This window comes from Rhinoraja longicauda, chromosome 28 (genome assembly GCF_053455715.1).
Source record: "Rhinoraja longicauda isolate Sanriku21f chromosome 28, sRhiLon1.1, whole genome shotgun sequence".
NCBI classification, from domain to species: Eukaryota; Metazoa; Chordata; class Chondrichthyes; order Rajiformes; family Arhynchobatidae; genus Rhinoraja; species Rhinoraja longicauda.
Genome location: NC_135980.1, coordinates 22103593 through 22128959, shown reverse-complemented (window position 1 = coordinate 22128959; position 25367 = coordinate 22103593).

The following is a 25367-nucleotide window of genomic DNA, read 5'->3' as shown; positions in this document are numbered from 1 at the left end:
TCTCCCTCCTACCCTACCTACCCTACCTACCCTACCTACCCAACCTAAACCCTTCCTACCCACATATCTGTCCAAATGTCTCTTAAAGTTGTAATTGTATCCTCTTCTGCGGCTTCCTCTGGCAGATCATTCCAGATATGTTCCACCCTCTGAGTGAAAAGGTCGCTTGCCCCCGAGGTCTCTCTTATATCTCCCCCCTTAAGTTGAAGCCCTCTTGTTTTAGAATCCTCTACCATGCGGTGGAATTGCCATTTCTCCCTTTAAATTTCCAACTGATCTAAAATCCTACTGTATCATATCGGGCATTTAAAATGAGTTGCCAGTGGAGGTAGATAAGGCAGGAAACAATGCTTAAAAGTACATGGATAGGAAAGACTTGGAGAAGATGGAGCAAGTGCAGGCATGTGGCACTAGCTTGAATGGGACATCCAGGTTGGCATGGGTGAGTTGGGCTGAAGGGCCTCTTTCCATGCAGTATGATTTTGTGACTCTATGACTAGTGGAATATATTCAAGGTGGGATACCCAATTCGACGAGCTTTTCAATGCTTGCTTTTTTTTACTGCAGTTTGGCAGAACTCTTTGTAGGATACTCGGTTTCTGTGCATGTACTTCCCCTCACAGTTACAGCTACAAGATTCCCTCGAGTGTACACACCGCAACCTTCAGTGAAAGCATCACAACAACAGTGGGTTCGGTGGAAAAGGTGGCACCTCTCCTCCCAGCAAGGGCTGTGGTCTGTGCCGCTGGTGGTAGGATCCCTGGCGGGAACAGCAGTCCAACAGCGAGAAGACTTGTGCGGAATTATCGGAGGAGATAAAATCAACGAGCATTGACGTCGAACTTCATGGCAAACATCCAACCCTGTTCCTCCCAGCTGTAGCTGTTCAACATAATTAAATTCTCTGCCATCTTTCACTTCCTCTGCTCTACGAACCATTGTAGTTCCATCGAAACAGTTCCTTGCAACACCCTGGACTACCAATGATGGCCTCTATCTTTGACCCACGATCATCCCTGCTGTGTCCTTCATTCCCCTTTCCTCTTTTACAAACCATCTCTCAGTTACGATATCCGGAAGCATGCCACGGCCGTACATCATTATTGAGGGAACAGCTAGTAGAGTTGCCTCCCTCACAACACCAAAGACTCAGCTTCGATCCTGACCTGGGATGCCGTCTGTGTGGAGTTTGCACGTTCTCCATGTGACAGCGTGGGTTTTCTCCAGGTGCTCCGTTTTCCTCCCACATCCTAATGATTTCACATTCTGTGCAGGCTTGTAGGTTAATTGGCCCCCTGTAAATTGCCCCCTGTAGGGGGTGGCTGAGAAAGTGGGATAACGTAGAATTAGTGTGAACGGGTAGTCGATGGACAAGGTGGGACGTAGGGCCTGTTTCCAGTCTGTATCTTTCTATCTAATAAAGATTTATCTCCACGGATGCTACCTGACCTGCTGAGTTCCTCCGGCACTTTGTGTTTTGCTCAAGATTCCAGCATCTGCAGTTTTTGTCTTTTTTGATCCCTCCAACTCCTTTGGTTCTATTAGTATCTCCTTGCCTTCCCCCCACCATTCCCCTCCCTCTCTGCATTGCATAGATAAACTCAACAATGCATGGTCTCTACATCCCAGTTGAGCTCTGATCTCCCATCCAGTTTGTTACCATCTTCCTTCTTCTGCCAGTGCAAAGGGGAGAAATTGGTCATTTGTGCCACTGCCAGCCATGGACCTATTTACTACCCCATCTTTGGAAGGGATTGCAGTTCCAACATCAACCTCATGGACCACCTCAGAACCCAGCAAACCGAAGTGGAAGCAAGTTGTCCTCAGTCACGAGGGACTCCCCAAGAACTCCCCAAGGAGAAGAAATTTATTAAGAAGCAAAGAACTGAACATGCCGGTTTATACCAAAGATAGATGCAAAATGCTGGCCTAACTCAGCAGGTCAGGCAGCATCGGGGGGGGGGGGGGGGGGGGGGGGGGGGGCTAGAGGGAGAAAAATACCAGGACAAATCAGAGGCAGGGTAGTGCCCTACCTGACCCATTGTTGGCTGGGGAAGGTGTGATCTCAAATCTCAAGACGGAAACAATGAGGTGGACTGTGGAACTGGTAAAACAACTAGGATGGAGGGAGGGGTCAAAGGGGGAAGGGGAGAGGGGAGTGTAAAAGATTGATTGATGGATGGATGGATGGATGGATGGATGGATGGATGGATGGATGGATGGATGGATGGATGGATGGATGGATGGATGGATGGATGGATGGATGGATGGATGGATGGATGGATGGATGGATGGATGGATGGATGGATGGATGGATGGATTGATTGATTGATTGATTGATTAATGCAAACAGATCCTCAGCCCACGAGAGGCGATATACAGAGATCAGTTAACCTTCAAACCCATGCATGTTTGCGACATGGGAGGAAACTGGAGCACCCGAAGGAAACCCACACGGTCACAGGGAGATTGTACAAACTCCACACAAGGTCAGCATCGAACCCGGGTCTCTGGCACTGTGAGGCAGCAGCTCCACCCACTCCTCCTCTGTGCCGCCCTAAACGCATTTCATTTTTTTCCTTAAGTGCCACCTCTTTTTGACCTGACGCCCTCAAGAACGCTGGCACTCCTGCCCTCTCAACATTGTAGGTACATCCACACACTACGAGGACTGCCACAATTCAAGGCAGCAGCTCACCCACCACATTTGCGGGCACAATGAGGGATGAATGAGGCAATGAAATGTTCTCTTCAGCCTGCGAAGCCCCCGTTGCTTGATTGAATGAAGAGAAAATGAAATGAAGCATAAGATTATTAAGGGATTGGACACGCTAGAGGCAGGAAACATGTTCCCAATGTTGGGGGAGTCCAGAACCAGGGGCCACAGTTTAAGAAGAAGGGGTAGGGCATTTAGAACGGAGATGAGGAAAAACTTTTTTCACTCAGAGAGTTGTGAAGCTGTGGAATTCTCTGCCTCAGAAAGCAGTGGAGGCCAATTCTCTGGATGCTTTCAAGAGAGAGTTAGATAGAGCTCTTAATGATAGCAGAGTTAGGGGGTATGGGGAGAGGGCGGGAACGGGGTACTGATTGTGCATGATCAGCCATGATCACGGTGAATGGCGGTGCTGGCTCGAAGGGCCGAATGGCCTACTCCTGCACCTATTGTCTATTGTCTATTAAGAGTGTGAGATGGAGGCAACATCGACGATTCCATTACAATGGATAAAGTACCGAGTTGGAATAGACCCATTTTTTCCAAATTACCATGTAAAGCTTCCATCATAAAGCTAAGGTCAGATGGATGTCAAGAGAATGATGTCATTGGAGACCAACAGTTTACACTTGCAACAGCAGAGGATAAGCTGAATGTAAGCATGTGAATCTATTCCAGTTTTGCAAACATTGGATAATAACAACGAGACATACTTCGATCCAACATTTTGGATTTTCTTGTGGTGGTGGCTTTGGACAGAAGCAAAGTAAATGACAACACGTCAACTTTTTTAAAAAAAATCATACAAGAGCTATCAAGTAATAAAAAAATAATTCGGATAAATCATGGAAATTTATCACAGTTGCAATCAAGAAAGCTACACTTGTTTCTAATTTTTGGCAGGAGGGCCGGAGGAAAAGTGGAATAAATGATCCATTAAAAACAGCTACAAACATCGATGGAATCTGTAGCTTCAGCATACCACAAAACAATTCCAATGTTTGAAAGGTTATGAAACACCAAATAAGGATTTATCCTCAAGCTTTGACAGTGGCCAGTGAAATTATGAAATCATAGAACACGGAACATTAAAGTAACTTAACTATATGAACTGGCCTCTTTGTAATAAAAAAAAAACTTTTTTTTGTGAGTTTAATAGGTTTACTTGAAATTTCTTTGTGGTGATATTAAAACAATTTTAGTTCGGTTTTTGGTTATAGATTTTAGTTTGGAGATGCAGCATGGAAACACGCCCTTCGGCCCACCGTGTCCATGGCACCCCTCGATCACCCGTGCACACGAGTTCTATGTTATCCCACTTTCGCATCCACAGCCTGCACACTGGGGGCAATTTGCAGAAGCCAAGTAGCCTAAATCGGTGCACGTTTTTGGGACGTGGGAGAAAACCGGATCACCCGGAAGAAACCCATGTGGTCACAGGAAGAACATGCAAACTCCACACAGACAGGATCCGAGGTCAGGATTGAACCCGTGTCTCTAGCGCTATGAGGCATCAGCTCGGCCATCTGCACCACGGTGTTGCCATCAATTAAAACGTCACTTGAAAAAGGGCAGAATATTGCCCCATGAATACATTAAATAAGCACACGTTGTTAGTTTAGCGTAATTTAGTTTTGTTTATTGTCATGTGTACCGAGGTACAGTGAAAAGGTTTTTCTTGCGCGCTATCCAGTCAATGGAAAGACTATACATGATTACAATCGAGCCGTCCACAGTGTAAACCAATGTGCGTTGAGTTGTATGCAAAGCAATGAACGCCCTTTGTTCTAGTTTTTTTTCCTTCAGCAAAAAAGTAACTAAATGTTGTTAAAATATTTTTATACAAGAGGAGAATCAAGGAATCTCTTTGGGGGGGTCTGTCTCTGTGAAGACTGGGAATGGAATATTTGAAAAGGATTAGAGCTTCCAGGAATGACTTCAGTAGTAACAGGGATGAACTAAAAGGAGTACTTATGTCTTATAACATAAACACTGCCATAAAAAGTTATATTAGACAGGTTTAAGTTTATCATTGACACCTGTACCGAGGTATAGTGGACAGGTTTGTTTGCATCCTATCCAATCATACCAGGTAATAATATACAAATACAATCAAGCCTAAGTCAAGTACAATAGGTAGAGCAAAGAGGAAGATACAGAGTGCAAAGAGCAGTTCTCATCATGGAAGTGCACCAGTTCCATAGACACTCCAATATCTGCAATGGGGTAGAGGTGAATCGGTCAGTCACCCTAACTTATGGAAGGACCATTCAGAAGCCTGATAACAGAGAGGAAGAAGCTGTTTCTGAGTCTGTTGAAGCACGCTTTCAAGCTTCTGTACCTTCTGCCAGACAGGGACAGAGAGAAAGAATGGCTGGGGTGGGACAAGTCGTTGACTAAATTGGCTACTTTTCCGATGCTGTGAGAAGTAATTAAGGCCTCAGTCCAGGTCAGTTTCTGGTCAGTGGGAACCTCCAAGATTTTGCTGGTGAGAGTGGCAAGGGGAAGTGGTGAGACTGCCTGTTGATGGAGTGGAGAATTGCAGACACCGGTGGACAACATTGGCAACTTGCCACTGTCATCCCAGGTCTGCATAGGGGCACGGCCTTGGTGTATTTGGCCGTAGGTGACTCTTTGTCCAAAATCTCCTTCTATGGAGCACAATCCTCATCTCAACCAAAGAAGGATTAGATGAGCTCCCACAGTGCATCCAAAGTAGGGCCCACTTCATTGCCAGCTACCTACCCCATTCAACATGTTGCTCCACTTTCAGCTGTGGTCCAGTGGGCAAGGGTTGTCTCACCTTGACTAAAGGAGGCACAACAGACAATGATCACAGAAGTATTTGGGCGGCCACGGTGGCGCAGCGGTAGAGTTGCTGCCTTACAGCGCTTGCAGCGCCAGAGACCTGGGTTCAATCCCCACTACGGGTGCTGTCTGTACGGAGTTTGTACGTTCTCCCCGTGACCGCATGGGTTTTCTCCGAGATCTTCGGTTTCCTCCCACACACCAAAGACATACAGGTTTGTAGGTTAATTGGCTTGGTGTAGGTGTAAATTGTCCCTAGTGTGTACAGGATAGTGTTGAAGTGTGGGGATCGCTGGTCCGTGCGGACTCAGTGGGCCAAAGGACCTGTATGTCTAATCTAAAAAATAATCTAATCTATGTAAAGTTATGAATGGCAAAGATGGAGTAGACAATCGCAATATATGTCAAGGACAGATAGCTTTAAGGTGAGAGGGGCAGAGTTTAAATGAGATTTGCGGGGCAAGTGTTTTTACAACAAGGGTGTGGAAGGCTGAGGGGAAACCTGATAGAAGTATGCAAGATGATGAAAGGCATGGATAGTGTAGACAGTCAGAATGTAAATACAAGGAACTATAGATGCTGATTTACAAAATAAGGACACAAAGTGCTGGAGTAACTCAGCGGGTCAGGCAGCATCTCTGGAGAACATGGATAGTGATGTTTCGAGTCGGGTACCCTTCTTGTTTGTGTCTTCTTAGACAGCCAGAACCTTTTCCTCAGGTTGAAAGATGAGTGGGCACAGCATTGAGGTGAGGGGCTAGGTTTAAAGGAGGCAAGTATATAAAATTGGGAACGGCACAAATAAGGTCGGCAGTCAGAACCGTTTTTCCCAGCGTGGAAAATGTCAAAGACTGGATAACATTGTTTTAAGGTTAGAGGGGCAACGTTTAAAGGAGATGTGCGGCAGAAGTTTTTTTACACAGAGTGGCTGGAATGTGCTGCCAGTGGTGGTGGTGAAGGCAGATACTATAGTGGCATATAACAGTCCTTTAGATGGGCACATGGATATGCAGTGAACGGAGGGAAATGGATCACTTGCAAGCAGATGAGATCAGTCTAACTTGGCATCACATTCCGCACAGACATTGTGTCCTGTACTGTTCTATGTTCACAAGTTATAGGAGTAGAATTAGGCCATTCGGCCCATCGAGTCCACTCCGCCATTCAATCATGGCTGATCTCTGCCTCCTAATCCCATTTTCCTGCCTTCTCCCCATAACCCTTGACACACGTTCTAATCAGGAATATGTCTATCTCTGCCTAAAAAATATCCACTGACTTGCGTCTTTTTTATATATAGAAAGTTTAGGTTGGAGATACAACATAGGAACAGGCCCTTCAGATCTGCCTCTGCCTCTGCCTCGGCCTGTGTTCTGCTTACACAGCTGCGTACACAGCCGCAGATCCTCATTTTGAAGCTAACAGTCAAACTCTCTACTAACTTGCTCCATTAAAAACAAACAAGCCTGCATGAAGCTGATGCCTGAGATAGTGAAAGTGTGAAGCTGCACCCACTGCTGTTGATTTCCTGCATGTGGTTTAGACCACATTAGGTGCGTAGGCAAGGCCCTGAACAAAGCCACATTACGCCATAGTTATTCACTTTACTGTCGGCCCTGTGTGTTTTGGGTTTGTGCATCAAGCCGCTTGATTTAACCTTTCGATGAGGAAAAACTTTTTCAGTCAGAGAGTTGTGAATCTGTGGAATTCTCTGCCTCAGAAGGCAGTGGAGGCCAATTCTCTGAATGCATTCAAGAGAGAGCTGGATAGAGCTCTTAAGGATAGCGGAGTCAGGGGGTATGGGGAGAAGGCAGGAACGGGGTACTGATTGAGAATGATCAGCCATGATCACATTGAATGGCGGTGCTGGCTCGAAGGGCCGAATGGCCTCCTCCTGCACCTATTGTCTATTGTCTATTGATACCTTGGATTCGCACCCCGGCCGCTCCCTCTTCTCCCATCAGGCAAAAGGTATAGAAGTGTGAAAACACACCTCCAGGTTCAAGGATAGTTTCTTCCTTGCTGCAATCAGGCAACTAAACCATCCGACCAACAACTAGACTACCATCTATCTCATCGGTGACCCTCGGATTATCTTGATCGGACTTTACTGGCTTTATCTTGTAGTGGACGTTATCCACACAATTCCCTTTATCTTGTATCTATCTACACACTGTGGTTGGCTCGATTGTAATCATGTATTGTCTTTCCGCTGACTGGCTAGCAAGGAACAAAAGCTTTTTACTGTACCTCGTTACATGTGACAATGAACTAAACTCAAACTCAAACTCAATGTGTACAGGGCTTGCGGGAATGATCGTGTTCCTGACTTTGCACCCAAGGAGCATTAAAACAAACATGCACCAGCAATCCAATTCTTTTGGCCGAGAATGCATTTCCAATTTTTGATTAATTGATTGAGAGGTGCAGCAATAAAACAGCCAATTCGGCCCATTGAGTCCACGACGACCTTTAATCAATCACCCGCCCACACTCGTTCGATGTTATCCCACTTTCCTGTCCGCTCCCCACACACGAGGGGGGATTTACAGAGGACAATTAACCTACAAACCAGTGCATCTTTCAGATGTGGGAGGAAGCTAAAACACCCAGGGGAGGCCCACGCTAATCACGGGGAGAACGTGCAAACACCACAAGGGCGGCAACCGAGGTCAGGATGGATCCCGGGTCTCTGGCGCTGTGATGCAGTGGCTCCACCAGCTGCCCCTCTTTGTGTTTATCTGCAGTATCTAAACCATTTTGAAATACTCATCTTCCCATTTAACTTCAACACGTAAAGTTATTTATTAAAAAACTTGGAAATAATTGATGCTTTTTTAACCAGATGGAAATTATTTGAGTTTACATGTTTTTGAAAATTGAGCCACAGGTGTGATTTAATGGTGAAATAAAAGCAGAAACTGCTGGAAATTCTCCGCTGGTCAGGCAGCATCTGTGAAAAGAGAAATGGAATCGACCCGGCAGCTCAAAGACTCTTCATCAGAACTGAGAAGATGGAACAGTACAGCAAAGGAACAGGCCTCTCGGCCCATAATGCCTACGTTGAACAGAATGCGAAGAACAAGTCCTTTCTGCCTGTACATAATCCATATCCCTCCATTCCCTGCAAAATTCATGCAGCTCGAAAAGTCCCTTCAGTAATAAAAAACAAGTTAGTTTTAAGCTAAGCTATAATTAGTGATTGGTTTGTTGGACAGCATCACCACAAAGTTCTAAGAACTGAGCTCTCCGAAATGAGCTCTTTTTACAATCTCCAAATCTGATAGATTCAACCGAAGCAATTTTTAAAGGGTCACGATCGATTTCAAAGCAAACAACAGGTCAGCCTGACTCAGTCTGATCGCCCGAGTATTGTTCAACATAACATACATCCTGCATCCCACAGCTAGGGTCAGAGGGTCTGGGCTATAGGGAGAGCTTCAGTCGGCTGGGACTCTATTCCTTGGAACGCAGGAGGATGAGGGGTGATCGTATTGTGGTGTACAAGACTATGAGAGGAATAGATTGGGAGGATGCACAGAATCTCTTGCCCAGAGTCGGTGAATCGAGGACCAGAAGACATTGGATTAAGGTGAAGGGGAAAAAAATGTAATAGGATTCTGAGGGGTATCCTTTTCACACAAAGAGTGGTGGGTGAAAGGAACAAGCTGCCAGAGGAAGTAGTTGAGGCAGGCACTATCCCAACATTTAAGAAACAGTTAGATAGGACAGGACAGGTTTGGGAGGATATGGACCAAAGGCGGGCAGGTGGGACTCGTGTAGTTGGGGCATGTTGGCCGGTGTGGGCAAGTTGGGCTGAAGGGCCTGTTTCCACACTGTCTCACTCTATGACTCTACGAATCGAATCAAGGCACTGTCATCATGTGGCAGTAACTGCAATTGTGACAATTGACATGCTCCATGTTTCTAAGGGACTTAAAGGCACTTGGCAGCAGACCACCAATTGCAAAGAACAGATACCCAAACACCACCACTGTGAAATAAAGTTACTGAACAACCAGTAAACCGTTGAACAGAAAATAATGGGCCGACTTTGAGTTCTGGCAGTGGGTCCCAGACTGAATTGTTGAACTGTTTCTCTATCCAAGTCAAATCAAATTTATTTGTCACATACACATACACGATGTGCAGTGAAATGAAAGTGGCAAGCCTGCGGGTTGTGCACAAAAAGAATTACAGTTACAGCATATAAATAAAGTTAATAAGTTACTATTAGTGTCGACAAAAATTTAGTCTCTGGGGTTATAAAAGTTGACAGTCCTGATGGCCTGTGGGAAGAAGCTCCGTCTCATCCTCTCCGTTTTCACAGCGTGACAGCGGAGGCGTTTGCCTGATCGTAGCATCTGGAACAGTCCGTTACTGGGGTGGCAGGGGTCCCTCATGATCTTACTTGCTCTGGATCTGCACCTCCTGATGTATAGGTCCTGCAGGGGGATGAGTGTAGTTCCCATGGTGCGTTCTGCCGAACGCACTACTCTCTGCAGGGCCATCCTGTCCTGGGCAGAGCTGTTCCCAAACCAGACTGTAATGTTGCCGGACAGGATGCACTCTACAGCCCCAGAGTAGAAACAATGAAGGATCTTCAGAGACACTCTGAATTTCCTCAGTTGTCTAAGGTGGTAAAGGCGCTGCTTAGCCTTACCCACCAGTGCGGCAATGTGCGTTGCCCACGTCAGATCCTCTGCGATGCGGACTCCCAAGTATTTAAAACTGCTCACCCTATCCACAATCGACCCATTTATCTCCAGTGGCGTGTACGTCCTTGGATGTTTAGCCCTTCTGAAGTCCACAATCAGCTCCTTTGTTTTAGTGACATTCAAGAGGAGGCTATTGTCCTGACACCAGAGTGCCAGATGCTGCCTGAGCCTCTGAGTTTTTTTCCAGTATTTTCTCTGTTTTTATTTCTGATTCCCAGCAGCATCGAACAGAGAACAGTACAGCAAAGGGTCAGGCCCTTCAGCCCCACAAAGTCTGTGCCGACCATGATGCCAAGTTCAACTAATCTCCTCTGCCTGCACGTGATTCACATCCCTCCTTTCTCCGCGTGTCCACGTGCCTATCTAAAAGCCTCTTAAATGCCACTATCGTATCTGCTCCTCCATCTCCCCTGGCAGCACGTTCCAGGCACTCATTTCCTTCTGCGTAAAACGTGGCCCTGCACATTTCCTTTAAACTTTGTCCCCCTCACCTTAAAGCTATGACCTCTGGTCTTTGACATTTCCACCTTGGGAAAAGGGTTCTGACTTGGTCTATGCCTCTCCGTCCCTCTCATAATTTCAAAGACTTCTATCAGGTCTTCCCTCAGCCACTGACATTCCACGGAACACAATCCAAGTTTGTCCAACCTCTCCTTGTAACCAATATTCCCGAATCCATACAGAACCTGAATCTATATGCTAAAACTCTCGTTCGTTTGTTTGTTCCTGAGCTACAGCCAAAATGGTACAGGATAGCACGACAATTTTAGACCCACCTTACTCACTGTCATCCCATTTGGAAGAAGTGTCATTGAAATTGGTGTTATATTTTAAAAGTTATTCACATTTTAAAGTTTAAATCTATCTCCTAGAGGGGAGGGAGGGAGGGGAGGGGATGGAGGGACGGGGGAGGAGAGAGGATAAGGGGGGGTTGAGGGGGATGGAGTGGGGGGAGAGGGAGCATGGGTGGAAGGAGGGAGGGAGGGGGAGGAGGGAGGGAGGGGGGGAGGGAGGGAGGGGAGAGGGGCGGAGGGAGGGGATAGGAGAGGGGGAGGGGGGAGGGGGTAGGAGAGGGGGAGGGGGGAGGAGAGGGTGCTGCACCAATGTAGGCGAGATTTGGGCCCCTCTTGGTCTAGGTTTCATCTGAATTTGTAAAAACAGAGAAATAAAGTTACTGAACTCAAACTAAATGGGACAATGTTGAGTTCTGGCAAAGAAACCAGTCTAAAATATTGAACTGTTTATCTTTCCAGAGTTACTGCACAATCTTCTGAGTGTTTAAATTATCTTCTCTTTTAATTTCAGATTTCCAAAAGCATTAGTTTAAAAGAAAAATAATTTCACTAGTCAAACCAGAAAATAGTCAAACAATCATGTCCATTTACATTTCACTAGTCAAACCAGAAAATAGACAAACCAGAAAATAGACAAATAGACAAAATAGACAAAATAAGACTAGCACAAACATCACACAACAATTTTGACCTTATTAGTGGTTCGAACCCAACAGAAAAACACGAGCAAGAAATGTAAATGGACATGATATTTCGGGTCAATAGACAATAGGTGCAGGAGTAGGCCATTCGGCCCTTTGAGCCAGCACCACTATTCAATGTGATCATGGCTGATCATTCTCAATCAGTACCCCGTTCCTGCCTTCTCCCCATACCCCCTGACTCCGCTATCCTTAAGAGCTCTATCTAGCTCTCTCTCGAATGCATTCAGAGAATTGGCCTCCACTGCCTTCTGAGGCAGTGAATTCTGCAGATTTACAACTCTCTTGACTGAAAAAGTTTTTCCTCATCTCCGTTCTAAATGGCCTACCCCTTATTCTTAAACTGTGGCCCCTGGTTCTGGACTCCCCCAACATCGGGAACATGTTTCCTGCCTCTAACGTGTCCAACCCCTTAATAATCTTATATGTTTCGATAAGATCCCCTCTCATCCTTCTAAATTCCAGTGAAGAGTCAGGACCCTTCTTCAGACAGCGACACATGCTGAAGGCTGAAATAATTTATAATTTACAGGGGCAAAAGGAGTTGTATAATGTTGGCCGCACAAGAAGCCCACGAGAATGATGTCCTTACACCACCACCCAGGACCCTTAAGAGATTTATGTTTCAATTAGTTAATCTTTCATTTTTCTCAATCGGAAAAGTAAACCTACTTGTGTATCAAACATTCTCATCCCGTAAATTAATCCCATTCCCTTCAAGGCAAATATTTATATTATGCAGTTTGGAGACCACAGCCGTACATAATACTCAATCTTACAATACTGAAGGACACGGTATGGCAGGAGCTGAATAGCTCCCTATACAAGCCCATAAAGCTTACACAGGGAGGGCAGTACCATTCCTTTCAATGGCATTGTTACCCCTCTTCCCCCCTCCCCCTTCTACCTGTCCCCTTCCATGTATACCCCTCTCCCGGGGTTGTCATTTGTCTCCTTGTCATCTCTATCATGGAGTAACATACATTCATGCCAATCCATGTTAAAAACTATAAAGATATTGAACAGTTCGAAATTTTTGCTCAACAGTCTGTATACAATGGATGTTCTATGAAATTTTCTAAAGCTGCCATTACACTGGCAAGGCTGCAAAGAAGACTTTCGAGGATGTGGCCAGAACTCGAGGGCCTGAACTACAGGGAGAGGTTGGGCAGGCTAGGTCTTTGTTTCGGAGTGCAGGATGCTGAGGGGTGATCCTATAGAGGTGCATAAAATCGTGGGAGGAATAGATAGGGTGAATGCACAGAGTCTTTCACCCAGGGTAAAGAGAATCAGGAACCAGAGGAGATCTGTTTAAGGTGAGAGTGGATAGATTTAATAGGAACCCGAGGGGCAACTTTTTCACTCAGAGGGTGGTTTTTAGTTTAGAGATACAGCGCGGAAACAGACCCTTTTGGCCCACCGGGTCCGTGCCGACCAGCGATCCCAGCACATTAACCCTATCCTATACCCGCTAGGGACAAAGTTTACATTTACCAAGCCAATGAACCTACATACCTGTAGGCCTTTGGAGTGTGGGAGGAAACCGAAGATCTCGGAGAAAACCCACGCAGGTCATGGGGAGAACGTACAAACTCTGCACAGACAGCACCCGTAGTCGGTATCGAACCCGGGTCTCCGGCGCTGCATTCGCTGTAAGGCAGCAAATCTACCGCTACGCCACCGTGATGCCCTGGTGGGAGCATGGAACGAGCTGCCGGAGGACATAGTTGAGGCAGGTACTATAACAGCATTTAAAAGACATTTGGACTTGCACATGGATAAGAAAGGTTGAGAGGGATATGGGCTAAACACAGATAAATGCAACAGGCTTAGATGGGGCATCTTGGAAGGCATGGAAGAGTTGGGGTGAAGGGACTGTTTCCGTGCTGTATGACTCTACGATCCTATGATTGATAATAAACAACTTCAAATTGCCAAGTTTACATTACACGAAATTCCCAAGTTTACATTGCATTTTGACCTGCAGGATGGAATTGGAAAATTACACCATGAATCACAAAAGCCATCTAAATGAATATTTAACATAAGTTACTCAACAATTACGCAACAATTATTTAATTGCACAAGAATATTTTCCACGATTGAATACAGATGATTCACTGCAAGGACCAACAATGTCCACGTGATCAGATGCAGCTCTCAAATGTTGAGGAATAAAAACAAACAAGGAAGGAAACACAGCAATCAATTATGTTGGATATTGGCTGATAATGAAATAAATACAAGTATCATGGAAATGGCCACCCTCGAGTTGAAGGGCTACTGGCATTTGTCCACTGTCAGTACTTTGGATATTTCCGTCCGAGTGCAATCTATGGTTGAAACCCCAAATGTTGGTTGTCGACAGCAGGGTGACACGGTGGTAGAGGTGCTGCTCTACAGTGCCAGAGGCCTGGGTTCGATCCTGACTAAGGGTGCTGCTGTCTGTACGGAGATTGTCCGTTCTCCCTGTAACCACTTAGGTTTTCTCCCACTCTCCAAAGGCATACAAGTTTACGGGTAAATTGGCTTCTGCATATTGTAAATTGTCCCTGGTGTGTCGGATAGTGCTAATGTACGGGGTGATCGCTAGTTGACTGTGTTTGGTTTTGGTCACCCTGCTATAGGAAAGTTGCTCTTAAACCTATAACAGATGAAGACAAGGTTAACCAGGACTTAAGGGCCAGGCTAGGTCGAGCTTATCCAGTCTTTATTTCTTGGAGTGCAAAGTGAAGATGGCTGATGTTATAGAGGTGTACGAAATTATGAGGGGAATGGTTAGGGTAGATGCACAGAGTCTTTTACCCACGGTACGGGAATCAAGACTAGAAGGTTTAAGTTTGAGGTGACAAGGGAACATTTGAATAGGAACTTAGAGGCAACTTTTTCACACAGAGGGTGGTGGGTATGAGGAACAAGCTTACAGAGAAAGTAACTGAGGCAGATTTAAGAACAGCATTTAAAAGCCACTTGGATAGGAAAGGTGTAAAGCCAGATCTAGAGTTCTTTTGAAAGTTGCAAATCACCAAACAGTCAAGATTGCAACTAAGATGAAATATTTTTAAAATATTTATTTGCTTAGTACAAAGAGTCCCTAAATCTTTCATTTTCTCTTTACTATGTACTTGGTTAGGAATGAACATGAAAGTCCCGGGAAGAAGGAAGATTAATAGCAGTCAGCAAGCTCATTAAGAGAGTTCAGTTCCAGTGACCAGTTTGTTACTGACCCGACCTTATAGAACACGGAACAGTACAGCACAGGGACAGGCCCTTCAGCCCACACTATCCATGCTGAGAATGGTGCCAAGCTAAACTGCTCTCCTCTGCCAGCACGTGATCTAAACCCCTCCATTCCCTCGCATATATCCATGTCCCTACCTAAACGGCTCAAAAATGCTTCTATGGCATCTGTCTCTGGCACCTTGTTCTGGGATCACACCACCCACCGTGTAAAAAAAATTGCACAGCACGTTGTGTTTGGCTGCCTGCCACTGTACGTTTCTTTTTTTTTTTTCCTAATCAGATGTGCAGCACTTTGGTCAACGTGGGTTGTTTTTAAATGTGCTATACAAATAAAATTGACTTGACTTGACTTGACATCTCCTTGACCAGTTATATAAGAAACTGCTGGAGTAACTCAGCAGGTCAGGCAGCATCTCAGGAGAGAAGGAATGGGTGACGCTTCGGATCGAGATCCTTCTTCAGACCAGTTACCTCTCTCACCTGAGAGAGAGAGAGAGAGAGAGAGAGAGAGAGAGAGAGAGAGAGAGAGAGAGTGGCACGACAAAGTAGCAGCGATTGTTATAGAGTCATAGAGTGATACAGTGTGGAAACAGGCCCTCCGGCCAAACTTGCCCACACCGGCCAACATGTCCCAGCCACACTAATCCCACCTGCCCGCGTTTGGTCCATATCCCTCCAAACCCATCCTATCCATCCATGCACCTGTCTAACTGTTTCGTAAACTTTGGGATAGTCCCAGCCTCAACTACCTCCTCTAGCAGCTTGTTCCATACACCCACCGCCCTTTGTGTGGAAAAAGCTACCCCTCAGATTCCTATTAAATCTTTTCCCCTTCACCGTAAATCTATGTCCCCTGGTCCTCGATTCACCAACTCTGGGCACTTGTCTATTTTCTGGGGCCCCACCGGCATCATCCATCGATACAGCCTGGGGAAGGAGCCGTGTAGGGGCTAGGATGGAGTGGACGTTTCCGGTTCTTTTCCATGAAAGCATCTGGTAAATATTTGAATTTTTAATGATGATCGATCCTTCCGCACTCAGTTCCAGGAACCGGCCACAAACGAACAGATTTCACAGGAGAATTCAAACTCCGCCTTCCATCCCTTTTGCAGCCCTCGAGGACATCTTACACTGCAGCTCAGATGTTTCTTCTATCTCAGGAAGGATGTCATTAAGCCGCAGAGAAGATCTACGAAGATGTTAGCAGGACTTGAGGGGCTGAACTAAAGGGAGAGGTTGGGAAGGCTAGGACTTCATTCCTTGGTGCACAGGAAGACGAGGAGTGATCTTATAGAGGTGTATAACATCATGAGAGGAATAGATAGAGTGAATGCACAGAGTTTATCAAGTAGGGTAGGGGAATCAAAAACAAGAGGGCATAGGTTTAAAGTGAGAAGATTTAATGCAAGGAAAGATTCAAAATGTTGGAGTAACTCAGCGAGTCAGGCAACATCTCTAGAGTCTGAAGAAAGGTCTCGACCCGAAACGTCACTTATTCCTTTTCTCTGGTGATGCTGTCTGACCCGCTGAGTTATTCCAGCTTTTTGTGTCTATTGACAGGTACATGGATAGGAAAGGATTAGAGGGATATGGGCCAAACGTGGGACTAGCTTAGATGGAACATCTTTGTTGGCATGGGCAAATTGGGCTTAAGGATCTGCTTCTGCGCTGTATGACTCTATGACTTTATTATCTCAGCACTACTTAGTCATAGGACATAGAAACAGGCCCTTCACCCATGATGTCTATGCTGAGTTTCAAATACACGTCAGTACTAATCCTGTTAATAATCAATACAAATCCCATTAATAATCTACATCAAACTCTTGGTTTGCCTTTGATTGAAGAGTGAGGAATGTGCATAAAATGGTAACCTGATTGAAAATGTCCGCCAATATAAAAGTCAGAGGATGGTGAATCTGTGGAATTCATTGCCACACAAGGCTGTGGAGGCCAAGTCAATGGATATTTTTAAAGGCAGAGATAGATAGATTCTTGATTTGTACGGGTGTCAGGGGCAGAGAAGGCAGGAGAATGGGATTGAATGGGGAGAAGGCAAGAGAGGGAAAGATTGATCAGCCATGATTGAATGGAGGAGTAGACTTGATGGGCTGAATGGCCTCATTCCGCTCCTGTGACTTGTGAACTTATGAATATCAGCCATAGAACAGCACAGCACAGGATTCATCCCTTTGGCCAACAATGTTCCTGTGGTACATGATACCAAGTTAAACTAATCTCTTCCGCCGACATTTGAATCTTTCACCATTGGAACAATTTGTTGGAGCAGAAATTGAGCTTTGGGAGGAAGGATTGGGGAGCATCGGTAGATGCAAATGGATGGTCGACGTTTCGAGTTGAGACCAGGCATCGTGTGACAGGGAGGGACGAAGTAACAGCTGGCAAGCGGTAGATGGTGACTAGAGGGTCAAGCTGGGGGAGGGAAGGGTGGAGACAGAGGCAGAGACGGGGAGGTGACAGGTGGAGACGGCAAAGGGCAGCAGACAATGGGAAGCTGATGGGAATGGACGGAGATGGTGGGGGAGAAATGATGGTGGGTAGGTGGGAATAGAGGGGATGAGCAGGAAGGGTAAAAAAAAGCAGGTGGCATGTGCGGGTGATAAGAAGAGGGAGCTATGTTGGCGAGAACAAACAAAGTGGGAAACAGTGAGTTGGGGAAAGGGGTTTGGAAGGGAGCAACATTGTGTGAGAGAATCTAGATAGATCAGGAGGAGAGGGAAAGAAAGAGTGGGGGGGGAGGGAGGAGAATTCAATGATCATGCCGTTGGGTGACATAACATTTGCGTTTGATGGATCAATTTTACAATTTTTGTTTCTCTACCCCCACTTCCACCCGCCTCCCACCCACCCCCCCCACACCACCCCCCCCCCCCCCCCCCCCCCCCACACCACCCCATCACCTTTAACTCAGCCAGCCTGGGTGACCTGTTCATTCACATTCACATGCATTGGTGGTGAGACCATGTATTGAGGGGGGAGTAGTTCTGGGACCCGAGAACTAACTGTTGAGCCTTCCCGAGATGTCCTGGGCCTAACTCGAGGAAGCACCAGTGAAGGGTGGTGCCCACTTGGTATCCCCAATGATATACTGGCATCCTCACACCTAGTGTTATGGGAGATAATACGATATTGTTTTATACATCAGACATTGTTGTTTAAGGTTTGTAACTACTTAGGCATTAGGCGCCTCTCTGTAACTAATTAAGGCGCTCTAGACATTCCTTACCCTTGACACGTGTCTGTAACTGCTGCTCAAGAGGAGGAGAAACATTGATGGATGAACCAGGATAGAAGACAAGGGTGAAAGGTGACATGTGAAGAAATACAGACATCCATCAATGAGTGGGGTGATTACTTGAAAGTTTAATGGTGGCAGAGTGGAAGGCAACATGTGAAGAAATACAGACATCCATCAATGAGTGGGGTTTAATGGTGGCAGGGGTAAACAGGGTGACTGCAAAGAGATGAATAACTGTAAAGAGGAGTATGAGGGCGAGATAAGGAAAAGAAGATAAGGCTGAAAGAATCCTATAAAAATAGGCTGCCCGATGTACTAAGTGGGCAGTCAGATGGTTGACATCCTGATTGTTCCAGCCGTTGTTTGCAAATAAAGGCTTTTAACTTCTTGAAGAATTCTCCGTGTCATCTGCTTCATTTTGAACACCGGTAACCACGACAAAATCTCATAGTTTAACTGTGTAAAGGCGTTTTAGATTCTTATGTGGCACTGGGATACGGTTTATTGGTGAAACATTTAGCTTGTGCGTTTGCCAACATGTGGATAGCTTATCACCGAAGATGGCGTTAATGGTTGACCTATAGCATGAGTTTAGATAGTTTAGATAATATTTTGGCATTGGGCTTTAGTTTTCTTCCTTGAGCGCTTATCCTGGCGTTATCGCACAATTACCATGTGTCTTAATGGTAAATCATGATTGATACTAGCTCGATGGTGTTGGCTGGACCCCACTGATTATTAGGCGTCGCCTACTGAGCGTGTTATCAAACAAGGAGGCGCCAGGAACTGCAGATTCTGGCACCATGAGCAAACCATGAACTGCTGGAGGAACTCAGCGGGTCAGGCAGCGTTTCTGGAGAGGGCGAATAGGTTACATTTTGGGTCTCGACCCGAAACGTCACCTGTTCCTTTTCTCCAGAGATGCTGCCTGACTTGTTGATAAGAAGATAACTGCAGATGCTGGTACAAATCGACAGTATTTAATTCACAAAATGCAGGAGTAACTCAGCGGGTCAGGCAGCATCTCAGGAGAGAAGGAATGGGTGACGTTTCGGGTCGAGACTCCTTCAGACCCAAAATTTCTTGTTGAGTTACTCCAACCTTTTTGTGGCCATGAAATAACGTACTCGTTCATTTCCACATTGAAAAACCAAACTAGAAATTGAACGTTTTGCTATTTTTCTGTGTTTGTTTTGCTAATTATCAAACGACTGGGGCTTGGGTTCTCACAAACATTGCAACAGCGGGTTTGTTAAACAGCATTAGGAAAATAGCCAGCCCGGAAAGCAACGCTATTGCGGTTTTTGAGTTGATGGAAATATAACTGTTTACACCATTCGTTGTGTGGGAAGGAACTGCAGATGGTGGCTCACACAGACGACAAGGCACAAAATGTTGGAGTAACTCAGCGGGTCAGGCAGCATCTCTGGAGAGGAGGAGGAGAAGGATGTCTCGGGTCGGGACCTTTCCTTCACAGATGCTGCCTGACCCCGCTGAGCAACTCCAGCATTATTCTTTGGTCTTCTACTACTATTCGCACCATTAGTGTCACTGGGACGATTCTTACAGACTCGGGAGGTGCATTGAATGTTGTAACTCGTCTTATCTGTGGAGTTTTGTTTTTCAGACGGTGTTTGTTCGTGAAAGTGATCATTAAAAATCCAACTGAGTGTACCCTTCCTGATTAACACCGATGTCCCCCTCTCCTCTCCCCCCCCCCTCCCCACCCTCCCCTCTCTCCCCCCTCCCCTCTCTCCCCCCTCCCCCCCTCCCCCCTCCCCCTCCCCCCCTCTCTCTCCCCTCCCCCCTCTCTCTCCCCTCCCCCTCTCTCCCCCTCCCCTCTCTCCCCCCTCCCCTCTCTCCCCCCCTCCCCTCTCCCCCCTCCCCTCTCTCCCCCCTCCCTCTCTCTCCCCCCATCCCCTCTCCCCCCCCCCCTCTCCTCTCTCTCCTCCCCCCCACCCACCCACCCTAGCACCCTGCTTTGCTCCTAAACACATCTACCAAGTAAAAGCAAGAGACTTCGAGACTAGCCCAGGCCTCCAGCGATAACAGACAGCGAACTAACTAACTCCAGCCAACCGCGGCTGCAGGGGTCGAAACAGCGAGCAACAACCTAGAAATAAGACCGTGCTCTAAAAACAGACCAGGCTTTAAAACTCGCTTTAAACCACGCGTTTGGTTTCCGACAGCGTGTGTCAACAACTGCTCCGATCAGTCAGAACCACACGTTCAGTTAGAAAGTGGAGCCACATTGAATCCACGCTGCAGGCTGCTTGGAAAGTAAATTATTCGTCCAAAGTGCAGAAGCATCTCGCCCAAAGCCGTCTGAAGAAGGGTCTCGACCCGAAACGTCACCCATTCCTTCTCTCCAGAGATGCTGCCTGTCCCGCTGAGTTACTCCAGCTACTTGTGTCTGTCTTCTGTTTCTGGTAATGTCTAGTTTTAAGATACAGCGTGGAAACAAGCCATTCGGCCCATCGAGTCCACACTGACCAACCGTCGCCCGTTCACACCAGTTCTATGATATCCCGCTTTCACACACACACACACACAGATACACACACACACACACAGACAGATAGACACACACAGATACACACACAGACACACATACACACAGACACACACACACACACACACACACACACACACAGACACACACACACACAGACACACACAGACAGATAGACACACACAGACAGATAGACACACACAGACAGATACACACACACACACACACACACAGATACCCAGATACACACACACAGACAGACACACACAGACACACACACACACACACACACACACACACACAGATACACACACACAGACAGACACACACACACACACACACACACACACACACACAGACACACACACACAGACAGATAGACACACACAGACAGATACACACACACACACAGACAGATACACACACACACACACACACACACACAGACAGATAGACACACACAGACAGATACACACACACACACACACACACACAGACACACACAGACAGATAGACACACACAGACAGATACACACACACACACACACACACACACACACACACAGACAGATAGACACACACAGACAGACACACACACACACACACACACACACACAGACACACACACACAGACAGATAGACACACACAGATACACACACAGACAGATACACACACACACACACACACACACAGACAGATAGACACACACAGACAGATACACACACACACACACACACAGATACACAGACACACACACACAGATACACAGATACACACACACAGACAGACACACAGAGACACACACACACACACACACACACACACACATATAATTTTACAGAGGGAACTGCAGATGTTGGTTTAAACCGAAGATAGACACAAAAAGCTGGAGTAACTCAGCGGGCCAGGCAGCATCTCTGGAGAGAAGGAATGGGTGACGTTTCTGGGTCTGAAGAAGGGTCTCGACCCGAACCGTCACCCGTTCCTCCTGTCCAGAGACGCTGCCTGTCCCGCTGAGTTACTCCAGCACTTTGTGTCTGTCTATAACTTTACAGAGTTCCACCAAATGTCAGCAAGGTTTGGCTGTGTGGACTTACCGGCTCCTCTCTCTCTCTCCTGCTGTGCGGTGTTTCAGAGAGCTGTTGAAATTCTTGAGAGCTTCAGTCCGGCGGAGTCCTTGCCCCGATATCACGATCTCCGCTGGGAAACGCTGTGTGTGTCTCCGAACGAGTCCTCTGTGCGTGTATCAGTGGAGGCGTTGAAATGGGTTTAATTCCACCATCTGTCGGGAGCCTCTTATAACAAGTCGGGTTGCAGACCACGTATCTGGGGGGGGGGGGGGGGGGGTATGGACTGTCCTATCCAGGAAACGGCTGCTGGGATATTGTCCGCCCACCCCCGCCCCCTAACTACACGTTAGAGGCAGGAAACATGTTCCCAATGTTGGGGGAGTCCAGAACAAGGGGCCACACAGTTTAAGAATAAGTCAGTCAAGTCAAGTCAATTTTATTTGTATAGCACATTTAAAAACAACCCACGTTGACCAAAGTGCTGTACATAAGGGTAGGCCATTTAGAACTGAGATGAGGAAAAACTTTCTCAGTCAGAGAGTTGTGAATCTGTGGAATTCTCTGCCTCAGAAGGCAGTGGAGGCCAATTCTCTGAATGCATTCAAGAGAGAGCTGGATAGAGCTCTTAAGGATAGTGGAGTCAGGGGGTATGGGGAGAAGGCAGGAACGGGGTACTGATTGAGAATGATCAGCCATGATCACATTGAATGGCGGTGCTGGCTCGAAGGGCCGAATGGCCTCCTCCTGCACCTATTGTCTATTGTCTATTGTCCTCTCTCGACTCAACCAAGAGATGGATGCAAGCATTTGGAGGCGAGAGAGAGGAAGGGAGGGGTGGGGGGGGGGGGGGGGGGGGGGGAGGAGAGAGGGGAGGAAGGGAGTAACGGCGCCTCTTCATCTGTTCGGTGCACTTTGCTGTGAAAATGAACAAGCCTTCTCACTGTGTCCAAGGTTCGCCGACATTCGCATGGATGGACTAGATAGAGTGGCACAGCGTGGAAACAGGCCCTGCAGCCCAACATGTCCATGCCAACCATCTAAGCTAAGTCCCACTTGCCCGTTTTTGCCCCACATCCCTCTAAAACTTAGTTCATAAGTTGTAGGAGCAGAATGAGGCCATTCGGCACATCTAGTCAAGGTTCATCTATCTTTTCCTCTCAACCCCATTCTCTTGCCTTCTCCCCATCACCCCTGGCACCCGCACTAATTAGACAATAGACAGTAGACAATAGGTGCAGGAGTAGGCCATTCGGCCCTTCGAGCCAGCACCGCCATTCACCGTGATCACGGCTGTTCATTCACAATTAATTAAGTACTCATGTACCTGTCCACATGTCCTTTAAATGTTGTTATAGTACCTGCCTCCCCTTGGTAGCTTGTTCCAAATACCCACCGCCCCTCTGAGTGAACAAAATGCCCCTCAAGTTCCTATTAAATCCCCCCCCCCCTCTCACTTTAAACCTGTGTCCTCTTGTTCTTGATCCCCCTACCCTGGGTAAAAGGCTCTGTGCATCGACCCTATCTAATTCCCTCATGATTTCTCCCTTCTCATCTCCAACCAAGGCTCCCACAAAAGTAGATGCTGCAGCCAGCCAAGTGCTAAACGTGAGCCACCAGGGATAACATGCATTTATAAACTTCTAAACTGCTCCGACCATTGCCCTTGCAAATAGATTATTAGCTCCAAAAGCAGAGGCAGAGACATGGGCTGAAGGGCCTGTTTCCATGCCGTACGACTCTATCTAGCCGGCCCATGTGGATGCATGGCGGCGCAGCGGTAGAGTTAGACAATAGACTTAATTAATTGTGAATGAACAGCCGTGATCACGGTGAATGGCGGTGCTGGCTCGAAGGCCGAATGACCTACTCCTGCACCTATTGTCTACTGTCTATTGTCTAATTAGTGCGGGTGCCAGGGGTGATGGGGAGAAGGCAAGAGAATGGGGTTGAGAGGAAAAGATAGATGAACCTTGACTAGATGTGCCGAATGGCCTCATTCTGCTCCTACAACTTATGAACTAAGTTTTAGAGGGATGTGGGGCAAAAACGGGCAAGTGGGACTTAGCTTAGATGGTTGGCATGGACATGTTGGGCTGCAGGGCCTGTTTCCACGCTGTGCCACTCTATCTAGTCCATCCATGCGAATGTCGGCGAACCTTGGACACAGTGAGAAGGCTTGTTCATTTTCACAGCAAAGTGCACCGAACAGATGAAGAGGCGCCGTTACTCCTTCCTCCCCTCTCTCCTCCCCCCCCCCCCCCCCCCCCCCCCCTCCCTCCCTTCTCTCTCTCGCCTCCAAATGCTTGCATCCATCTCTTGGTTGAGTCGAGAGAGGACAATAGACAATAGACAATAGGTGCAGGAGGAGGCCATTCGGCCCTTCGAGCCAGCACCGCCATTCAATGTGATCATGGCTGATCATTCCCAATCAGTACCCCGTTCCTGCCTTCTCCCCATACCCCCTGACTCCACTATCCTTAAGAGCTCTATCTAGCTCTCTCTTGAATGCATTCAGAGAATTGGCCTCCACTGCTTTCTGAGGCAGAGAATTCCACAGATTCACAACTCTCTAACTGAAAAGGTTTTTCCTCATCTCAGTTCTAAATGGCCTACCCCTTATTCTTAAACTGTGGCCCCTGGTTCTGGACTCCCCCAACATTGGGAACATGTTTCCTGCCTCTAACGTGTCCAACCCCTTAATAATCTTATACGTTTCGATGAGATCTCCTTCTAAATTCCAGTGTATACAAGCCTAGTCGCTCCTGTCTTTCAACATATGACAGTCCCGCCATTCCGGAATTAACCTAGTAAACCTACGCTGCACGCCTCAATAGCAAGAATATCCTTCCTCAAATTTGGAGACCAAAGCTGCCACACAGTACTCCAGGTGCGGTCTCACTAGGGCCCTGTACAACTGCAGAAGGACCTCTTTGCTTCTATACTCAACTCCTCTTGTTATGCAGGCCAACATTCCATTGGCTTTCTTCACTACCTGCTGTACCTGCATGCTTCCTTTCAGTGACTGATGCACTGGGACTTGGCAGCACCGGAGACCCGTGTTCGATCCTGACCACGGGTGCTGTCTGTCCGGAGTTTGTACAGTCATCCGGAAGAAAACCCACGCAGGTCACGGGGAGAACGTACAAACTCTTTACAGACAGCACCCGTGGTCAGGATCGAACCTGGGCCTCTGCCGCTGTAAGGCAGCAACTCCACTGCTGCCTCCTGTTTCAGGTTATAATGTTTCAATGAACCGGTTTCAATGATCCAGGTTGTTACAAAAAGCAGACACCAGTGGAGTGTAACAGATGTGATGTGAAGCGGCTGAGAATGAAAGCGCAGGCAGGTGGGACTAGTGCCGGTGGACATGTTGGCCGGTTGGGCCGAAGGGCCTGTTTCCACACTGTATCTATCACTCCGTGATTCCTTCTCTCCAGAGATGCTGCCTGTCCTGCTGAGTCACTCCATCTTTTTGTGTCGATCACTCTCCGACTCTATGTGTGTGTGTGTGTGTGAGGACAGGAATGCAGAAAGATATTTGGAATGGC